Genomic DNA, 9,024 nt, shown 5'->3' with positions numbered 1-9,024 from the left:
GAGGCCGTGTCGTACACCGTTATGTTGGACTCAGGTGGAAGAGAGGAGCTTATATGGTGCGGATTTTGTTCAGGAGACCTCGGAGAAGATCCGGGTTCTGAGGCTGAACATGAAGTAGGCTCAGGATCGGCAGAAGAGCTATGCTGATAAGAGGAGAAAGGATCTTGAGTTTGTGTACTATCTCACAGGAACCTTTGGGTTTGGAGGCAGCTGATCGAGCGAATTTGTTGAGCAGAGTGCGGTTAGCTCAGGAGAGCGATGATGGGTTGGTGAATGCCTCTAAGGCTGCGGGTTCGGAGTATCAGATTTCTGCTAATGGTACTATCCTGGTGCATGGTCGGGTTTGTGTGCCCAAGGGTGAGGATTTGAGGCAGGAGATACTGAGAGAGGCTCATTCGAGCAAGTTCTCTATTCATCCAGGGGCGACCAAGATGTACGGTGACCTCAAGCGGTATTATCACTGGGTCGGGATGAAGAAGGACGTAGCTGACTGGGTGGCGAAGTGTGACACTTGCCAGCTAGTGAAGGCGGAGCATCAGGTTCCTGGTGGATTATTACAGAGTTTGCCCATTCCAGAGTGGAAGTGGGATTTGATCACGATGGATTTCGTGGTGGGATTGCCTGTGTCGAGGACGTTTGATGCTATTTGGGTCATTGTGGACCGTTTGACTAAGTCTGCGCATTTTTTGGCCATCAAGAAAACTGATGGAGCAGCGGTTTTGGCCAAGAAGTACGTGAGGGAGATAGTCAGATTGCATGGTGTGCCTGCTAGTATTGTGTCTGATAGAGATTCCAAGTTCACCTCGGTGTTTTGGAAGGCGTTTCAGGCAGAGATGGGCACAAAGGTGCATATGAGTACAGCCTACCATCTTCAGACGGACGGTCAGTCGGAGAGGACGATCCATATTTTGGAGGATTTACTGAGGATGTGCGTGTTGGATTGGGGTGGTCATTGGGCAGATCATTTGAGCTTGGTGGAGTTTGCTTACAACAACAACTACCAGGCGAGTATTGGGATGGCCCCTAATGAGGCATTGTATGGGAGGCCGTGTCGTACACCGTTATGTTGGACTCAGGTGGAAGAGAGGAGCTTATATGGTGCGGATTTTGTTCAGGAGACCTCGGAGAAGATCCGGGTTCTGAGGCTGAACATGAAGTAGGCTCAGGATCGGCAGAAGAGCTATGCTGATAAGAGGAGAAAGGATCTTGAGTTTGTGTACTATCTCACAGGAACCTTTGGGTTTGGAGGCAGCTGATCGAGCGAATTTGTTGAGCAGAGTGCGGTTAGCTCAGGAGAGCGATGATGGGTTGGTGAATGCCTCTAAGGCTGCGGGTTCGGAGTATCAGATTTCTGCTAATGGTACTATCCTGGTGCATGGTCGGGTTTGTGTGCCCAAGGGTGAGGATTTGAGGCAGGAGATACTGAGAGAGGCTCATTCGAGCAAGTTCTCTATTCATCCAGGGGCGACCAAGATGTACGGTGACCTCAAGCGGTATTATCACTGGGTCGGGATGAAGAAGGACGTAGCTGACTGGGTGGCGAAGTGTGACACTTGCCAGCTAGTGAAGGCGGAGCATCAGGTTCCTGGTGGATTATTACAGAGTTTGCCCATTCCAGAGTGGAAGTGGGATTTGATCACGATGGATTTCGTGGTGGGATTGCCTGTGTCGAGGACGTTTGATGCTATTTGGGTCATTGTGGACCGTTTGACTAAGTCTGCGCATTTTTTGGCCATCAAGAAAACTGATGGAGCAGCGGTTTTGGCCAAGAAGTACGTGAGGGAGATAGTCAGATTGCATGGTGTGCCTGCTAGTATTGTGTCTGATAGAGATTCCAAGTTCACCTCGGTGTTTTGGAAGGCGTTTCAGGCAGAGATGGGCACAAAGGTGCATATGAGTACAGCCTACCATCTTCAGACGGACGGTCAGTCGGAGAGGACGATCCATATTTTGGAGGATTTACTGAGGATGTGCGTGTTGGATTGGGGTGGTCATTGGGCAGATCATTTGAGCTTGGTGGAGTTTGCTTACAACAACAACTACCAGGCGAGTATTGGGATGGCCCCTAATGAGGCATTGTATGGGAGGCCGTGTCGTACACCGTTATGTTGGACTCAGGTGGAAGAGAGGAGCTTATATGGTGCGGATTTTGTTCAGGAGACCTCGGAGAAGATTCGGGTTCTGAGGCTGAACATGAAGGAGGCTCAGGATCGGCAGAAGAGCTATGCTGATAAGAGGAGAAAGGATCTTGAGTTTCAGGTTGGGGATAATGTGTACCTCAAGATGGCCATGTTGCGGGGTCCGAACAGGTCATTGACAGAGAATAAGCTGAGTCCGAGGTACATGGGTTCGTTGAGAGTAGTTGAGCGGGTGGGACCAGTGGCGTACCGGCTGGAGTTGTCTGAGGTTATGCATGCGTTCCACCAGGTATTTCATGTGACGATGCTGAGGAAGTGTCTTCACGAGGGTGATCGGTTGTTGGCTAAGATTTCTGAGGATCTTCAGCCCAACATGACTTTAGAGGCGAGACCATTGAGGGTGCTCGGGAGGAGAGTCAAGGAACTTCGGAAGAAGAAGATTCCTTTGATGAGAGTCCTGTGGGACTGTGATGGAGTGGAGGAGCAGACTTGGAAGCCCGAGGCGATGATAAAGGCAAGGTTTAAGAAGTGGTTTAAGAAGCAGGCCGCAACTTGAGCTTGTCTAGCCGGGTCCAAGTTGTAGTCCGTGCTGGAGCGGGTACGGAGTATTCCAGCCCATCTCTCTTGATACTTGGTCGCTTAGGGGTGATTGGTTGTGCGACTAAGTACCAAGATGAGGTGGTGCTCGGAATGCGGGTTGATGGATTGGATTGTTGTATCTTATTTTTCCTTTTGTATTTCGTTGAGGTTGTAACGATTATGACATTTTTGAGATTAATAAGAAGTTTCCACAAAAAGGAGGTTTCCAGATTTAGAAGGTTTCTAAAAAGAGAATTTTTGTGGGAAGTGTTGAGGTAGATCTAGCCGGGAGATACTCGATGGCACCAGATTTGTTTTGCTCAAGGCCGTGTGGGCCCAACTCATGTGATACCGATAGCTCGATGGACTTTGTGGCCAGAGAGTGGGAGTGGTATGTTGCTTCGGATGACGATCCGAGAGCGCGCTTTAGGGTGACGACCCAAGAACAGGATATTTTGGACTCCCTGGATACCGTAGCTGTGAGCCGCGGCTCGGCAGTGAGCCGGTATGTCTCGAGGGTTGCGACCTGAGAGCGGGGGGAGTGTGTGTGAGTGACTTCCTGGATGCCGTAACTTAAGGCGGTTGGCCTGATAGCGAGCCGGCATGATTCGTTAGTTGCGACCACGGACGGGGGAAGCACTGAGTTGTGAGCAACTAGTGTCTTTGATGTGAGTATATTGACTAGAGGGAGACCTCATGGTTAAGTCAGAGACCTTATGGTTTAGTCCGGTCGGAGGACGTGCGGGCCGTGTTGACGGTGGCACGGAGATCCTTGATGGATGGTCGGTACTACGGGATTCGAGGATGAATCCTTATTGGTGGGGGAGAATTGTAACATCCGCGAACCAAATATCACACTTTTGGTATGAGTGTCGATCGACACCCTTGGTGTATCGATCGACACTACGTTTTCCGGTTTGGACAGATTTGTTTTAATTGCTGTTTGGTTCGGTTTGGTTCAATTAGAAATCTCTAAATCGCATTTAAAAGTGAGGAAGCGACGAATTAAGGGTTTTGGGAGTTTTGTTTTTTCGCCGTTAAGTGAGAAAAAGAGAAAAAGGAGAGAAATCGTTGGAGAGTGTTTTTGTGAGTTTCTGGGTCTGTTCTTGGCGTTTTTGGAGAGATCTGTGGCTGAAGAAGGGAGAGCTGTTGCTGGGAACGAAGGAGAAGCTTCCTAAGCTGTTGTTTCCACCGTTTCTCAACCCAATCTTCCTGTAAAAGAGGTGAGTGCTTGACCATGGTTGATCTAAGCATGAGATCTCTTTTGTTTAGGTGTTTCTTTGTTGTTTGTGTTGTTTTGCTTGCTTGGGTTCGTTGTTTTCGTGTTTCCCATAGGTTCCCGAGGTATTTGGGTGAGTTTGGGATGGTTTCGAGTTGATTTGAAACGGAGGATCGACGTTTGTGTTTGTGCAGTTCGAGTCTGCAGAAGTAGTGTCGATCGACACCAATATGGTGTCGGTCGACACCAGGTTTTCTAGCATCGATCGACACCGACTTAGCGTCGATTGACACTAGTCTCATCAGAGACTTGGTTTCCTGGTTTGATGTATTGCTTGTGATTTGTTTGCTTGCTTAAAAATGAGAGTCTCATATGCTTGTGTGTATAACTTAGTAGATGGGAGGATGGCCTCATAATACTTACGCATCTCAATCGTTGTTTGTGGTGTGCAGATAAAGGTAAAGTGTGATCGTGGAATCTAGGTGATGAGGAGGAGGATGTTCTAGAGGCTTGATTGATTGTGGTCTAGCTATTGTTAGGTTGCTAGTGTTGAGTCGATAGAACATTGTAGGATGTTGGAACTTGGTATTGCATTGTTGGTTTTTGGATTATTGCATTATTGGTTATTGGATTATTATTTTTGGAATTCTTATTGGTTTAATGGAATTGTTTCTTTGGTTATCCGCTGTTGTTGTTTGTTGCTAGGTTGATAGTGGGTATGGGACCACTAGTGATTAATATTATATAAAAAAAGAACGGGAAGGGTTGTTTCAAGAAACACGATGGAAACTTTTTTTTTAGTTTGAAACTTAATAAATAAATAATTTAGAAATATAAAACTTCATTATAGATATAAATATATAATATTATTAGTGTTTTAATTCAACTATTTAAAATTTATATTTTGAAGTTTTGTTGTTTGAAGCTTTTTGAATTGGTTTTTATGTTTGGTGTTTATTATATATATTAGAAAAACATTGTTTCCCGTTTCCGAAACATTTCGCTTCCGCGTATCCGTTTCTGTTTCCATGTAACCTAGGTACTTATAAGTATATAAGATTTTTGTTACAATATAATTTGAAAATAGAAATAGGAAAAAGAAAATAGCTAAAGAGAATTCTGGGAACATTTTTTAAAAAAAATATAATCATATAGAAGCTGTAAATCATGTTTTCTTTGAGAAGAAGATAGTATTTTTAAGTCTCAGATTAAACGTGAGATATTTTTCTCACAAATTACTATCTAACTAGATTAGACCCGTGTTAGAGTACGGGTCGAAATTCCTTTTATTTATATTGTAATTTTTATATAAAATATAATTTATGTGATTGTTTTTAAAAGTTGTTGTGAATAAAACATTATGCAATAAAATCATATGATAAATATAAGGACTTGATTTTTTTTTGAAATTTCAACCCGCTAGTATAATCGAAAATCACTCTTATCCGCGGAAGAATGATTAATTTTTAAGATTTTGTTGCCTATATATGGGTAATTAAATATTCTATAGAGATTTTATTTTATTTTTTTGGAATATTCTTGTTAAGAGATCTGAAATTGAGATTTAAGTAATGGTTAAAATCCATATAACCTATAACCTATCAAATATTCAAATAATTAATCATATAATCTATATTATATAGTCTACACAAAAAGGTTGTGTACTTCCGTTTTATTATATAGGAGATGCTTTAATATGTAATGATATATTTCTACTTTCCTAAATATTCTTAGATTTTAGTATCCCCTATATATTAATAGAGAAGATCTCTCACTAAAAAAATGAGGTGTCGCGCTCACAAAGCTCCTGTACTATTTTAATAAATGCCTTTACTTCTCATTACTATTTACATATATATGCCATTGAAATATATGAGTTAATATTTTTTCTATTAGTTTTAAAAAATGAAAGATTGTAGGGATTAGGCTAATGGGCCGGCCTGTTGTGGTCCAATGGTTGACAAAAAAAAAAAAAAAAAAAAGATTTAATCAACTTTTAAAATACAAAAATGTATTTAATTATCACTTACATAACCTATTTAATTATTAAACTTAAATTACATTTCACCAAAAAAAAATTATAAATCATTTTTTTTTTAAATGCTAAAGTTATTCTCCTATTTTGAAAAAGTCTGATGACTATTCAACTATATTTTAAAGAATAAATGAATAAATTATCACAATAATCATAAAAGTAAATTACATACCACAAAAAATTTAAACTTATTCACCTATTAAAATTTTTGAAACACAAAACTTATTCTCCGGTTTCAAGTATTAAAATTAATTATCACAATATAATCTTAAAAATAAACAACATTTCACAAACAGTTTTCAATCTATTCACCAATTTAAATTTTTGAAAAACAAAAACTTTGTCTTCTGTATAAAAATTCTAATGACTATTTAAAATATATGTGACTCAGCAATCTTAACATGGTATCCATGTTATTGATTTTTTTTAAAACCCTAGGACAATCATTTTTCCTATAAGTTTTCATCATAACTACATTTTTTTATTATTTACCACTTTTTATACATTTTTCTCATTGCATTTTACACTTAGGATTGTTTAAGTTAATTCGATTAGTCCAAAAAAATATTGTTTTATCTATTTAATGGCATAATGATGTAGATAACAATGTGAAACATAAAAGATGTGAATTTGATTTTAGAAACACAAAAGACATCAAAACTTTCTCCACCATGTTGAAATTATTTTTCACGTTTAAATAGTTCACGGGTGAAACGTATTACACAAAATAATCGCAAACTTGAATAAACGAAAAAATAAACTTACTTACAGATTTTGTTTTACACAAACAAATCTTAAATCTCAAATAATAATATTATTCATAATATTTTATTTGAATCGATTTATCCCACACTATGTGCAGGTTGGTACCTAGTTTCTATTATATATAGTAGTTACCCAACTTTTTTATACACAGGTCATTACAGATTCAAAATATATATATTTATTTTTCTAAATACTGTATGTTTAAATTGTTTTTCTACTAATAATTTATTACAGACATATCATTTTCAATTTTAAAGATTTCTTTCTATTTTATAGACCTATAATTTAAAATTATAAAGCTACATTACTATATATATATATATATATAATTAAAAATACATACTTCTATTTTTCTAATATTTAAAAATCTTAGATTTTCTACTATCTAGTGATAAAGTTTTTATAGACATATCATTTCTAGTTATAATGATAGATTTCTTTTTTTTCCCAAATATTTTAAAATCTATTAATTTCTACTATCTGGTAATTAATTAAAGTTTTTTTTTTGTTTAGACCTATCAATTAAAATTGTTTATTTCATTTTACTCAAATGTTTGACTAGAATTTATAACTAGAAATAATATGTCTTAAAAAATTAAAATATATCTTTTAAATTAATATATAGGGGATAGATATAAATTATTAATATATATAAATACACCTATAACAAAATAAAACTAGTTGAACATCATTTTAAACAATGGCCAAAATGTCATCGCCTTTGACACTCCTTTTCATATTTTTATCTTACATCATGATCAACCACCTCCATGTGGTGAGTTGCAAAACATGGTGTGTAGTAACTTCGACCGTGACGGATGCGCAGCTAGAAACAAATATCAATTTTGGATGTAAACTTATACTCGATTGTAGGCGAATCCTACCTGGTGGATCCTGCTATGTTCCCAACACTCTTAAAAGCCATGCATCGTTTGTGATGAACTCTTATTATCAGAGCCACGATCGTACGAAAGAGGCGTGTAGTTTCAATAATACAGGTAGAATTGTTACTAGGGATCCTAGTTATGGTAGGTGTAAGTATGAGTCTTAGATATATTTTAACTCATATACATAATTGATTTGAGTGATGAATGATTGGGTGAATAAAATAATGGTTTGGAAGTTTCTTCATTGATTTAAGAAAAATGCACAACAAAATTTATAAGCAACTAAAAATACCACATAATTTTCATTTCTAATCCCTAAACACGATTTCAAATCTAATTTTACCTTTAATATATATATATATATATGTATATATATATATTCGTATATATAATAAATAAACTACAAAAATAGCGTAAATTACGGTCTCAAAAAAACAAATCTTCCTTCTTCGTTTCAAAAGATTGTTGAATTCCTTGGTCTCAGCGAAATTGAATAAATAGAAAATAGGCGCTATCTAATCGCATTCTGGAAACAGTTTAGGGATATATGAATATAGGGTTCTGAGAATCACTCGTGATAGAAGGATTAGGATTAGGATTTGGGGATAAGTCAATGTATCAACATCACTGATTTGAAGTCTAATAAAATCCAAAAACAGAAGCAATCTTAATTTCTCAAAAGAGTTTATGTTCCAATACATGAAAGGAGGACTCTCTTATCGGTTCCGTCTCGTCTCACCTTCACCTTCACCAATCCATCATTCATCAAGGACGCTACCACCATCCCTATTTGCTGTTTACAAGTGCTCTGTTTTCCTGATCTTAAAATAGAGCTCCAAATCCTTTAACTAATTAAGCTTTCGCCTCTACAGTAGTTGGTAACAAATTCTTATCGTTTCTGGCAGCGATTTTTCTGTCTCAATGATGCCTCTTGAACCATACGTCGGCGATGGAAAGGCAGCTGATAACACCTTCAATTGGGCTGAGTTTTGGGAGACGTTACTTGCGTCTCAACAAGAAACACTCAATGCCATTAACACCTTGACCCAAATCCTCAATCAACACTTCCGTAATGGCAATCCCCCACCTGTTGCAGTTATTGACCCACGATAACAACAACAAGCACAAGGAGAACCGGTTCATCAGGTTGCATTGCATGGCCATCAACAACATGAGTTAGCGCTGTTTTTGTACCAAATATTGGTTGAACCGGTTCTTTATTTATCTATTATATTGATAAGATGGACGTAAAATGAGCAAATCAAACATTTTGATAACCATGACAGCTAGATTTTGTACCAAATATTGGTTGAACCGGTTCTTTATTTATCTATTATATTGATAAGATGGACGTAAAATGAGCAAATCAAACATTTTGATAACCATGACAGCTAGATTTTG

At 38.0% G+C, this 9,024-nt stretch overlaps 1 pseudogene; it reads left to right on the top strand.

The window, feature by feature from the left end:
• The first annotated feature begins 7,422 nt into the window (after positions 1–7,422).
• On the top strand, positions 7,423–7,871 carry LOC104719515 (major pollen allergen Ole e 10 pseudogene; annotated as a pseudogene).
• The last annotated feature ends 1,153 nt before the right edge of the window (positions 7,872–9,024 follow it).

This window comes from Camelina sativa, chromosome 2, assembly GCF_030686135.1.
Source record: "Camelina sativa cultivar CO46 ecotype springtype chromosome 2, ASM3068613v1".
Classification (NCBI taxonomy): domain Eukaryota; kingdom Viridiplantae; phylum Streptophyta; class Magnoliopsida; order Brassicales; family Brassicaceae; genus Camelina; species Camelina sativa.
The sequence above is the reverse complement of the archived record's forward strand: the minus strand, read 5'-3'. Positions and strand labels throughout refer to the sequence as shown.